The sequence below is a fragment of the Corvus brachyrhynchos genome, unplaced genomic scaffold, assembly GCF_000691975.1.
Source record: "Corvus brachyrhynchos isolate BGI_N302 unplaced genomic scaffold, ASM69197v1 scaffold56, whole genome shotgun sequence".
NCBI classification, from domain to species: domain Eukaryota; kingdom Metazoa; phylum Chordata; class Aves; order Passeriformes; family Corvidae; genus Corvus; species Corvus brachyrhynchos.
Genome location: NW_008238664.1, coordinates 4,797,332 through 4,798,584, shown reverse-complemented (window position 1 = coordinate 4,798,584; position 1,253 = coordinate 4,797,332). Strand labels below are relative to the sequence as shown.

Below are 1,253 nucleotides of genomic sequence, written 5' to 3'. Positions count from 1 at the left end.
GCAGCTTCCTGCTCTGCCTCGCCCAGAGCTGTCACCCCGGGGCGGGCGCCGGCTCCCTCGAGCCTCTCACCGCACCCGGTGATTTTGGCATGGCGGCAGTGCGTGTGCAGCAGGGACCCAGGCCCTCTTGGCACCTCTGGAATAACCCACCCTGGCATCGCCAAAGGGCCAGTGGAGAAAGGGCGTGGGGCTTTGGAAAGAGGGGAGGAAGGGGACAGTGCAAGGAGAGACGCCGACACCGAGTGGCACGGTTATTCAGCAAGGTGTGTGCCCAGCTGGGGGAAGGGGCAGGAGGGGAGTGTCTGCTGTGCTTCCACAGTCACGCAAGCATCTTGCCCTGCAGTCCTGAATACGTGGCTCAGGAAAAAGCCGAGCAGAGGGTAAGGGCCAGGTGGTGGATTTGAACAAACACCCCAACCCACTTCAGTTTCCCTATGTGGAAATTGAAGCCTCATCCCCAGCCCTGGTTGAGAAAAAGGAGGGCCAAACCCCCAAATCCTTTGACCTGTGCTGTCACATTTCATCATCTGATCGCATGTGGATTGAGAGGACCAGAAAGCCCCTAACATTCCCACACAGCGCTTGGTTCCCACTTCAGCTCTACCCAAGATGGTAAAACTGTGGGTTGGATCTGCAGCTTGATTGTCAGGGGCAGGAAATATGCTTCCACCAAAACTTTCCCTTCTTTGCATCATTTTTCTCTTTTCCTTCCTCATTTTTGGGCAGAGTAAGTGGGTGCACCTCTTGTGGGATGGCAAAGAAGAGGTTGGGTGCAAAGCATCACGTCACCTCGCTATGGGCCCATTTTGCCCTTGCCCAAGCCGCAAAAGGAAGCAGTTAGAGCTGTGGGCTACCCAGTGGTCATGTTTGTTTTGGGCAGAGGATGGTATTTCCTCTGTGGATGGCTCAGATCTCCTTCTCCCATGCAGCATGAAACATCAGCTATGGCTGGCTCTGGGGAAGGGTGAAGATGGAAGTGTCTGATCCCAAGGAGCTGTTATTCAGTTGCCATAACCAGATTGAAACACTGCACAGCTCTATGACAGCCTAGTGGAGTTAGAGTTTGGTGATTCTGGCCCGAGGTTTCGTGGGAGGAATTGTGATATTTGTCATTGTATGACGGGAGAACCAAGAACATTTCTGCTTGGGTAGATGCTTCTGCCTGTGGCCAGTCCCCACAGTTACTTTGAGGGCAGTGTGTTGCACCCTCTGCACCAGGCACAGACAGCACAGCTCCCACCCGGCTGCTGAAC

General features: G+C 54.6%; 1 protein-coding gene across 1 annotated transcript in view; it reads left to right on the top strand.

The window, feature by feature from the left end:
- PDGFB (platelet derived growth factor subunit B) overlaps positions 1-1,253 on the top strand; it is a 17,599-nt gene that overhangs the window by 1,405 nt on the left and 14,941 nt on the right. The gene's annotated exons all lie outside the window — the stretch shown is intronic.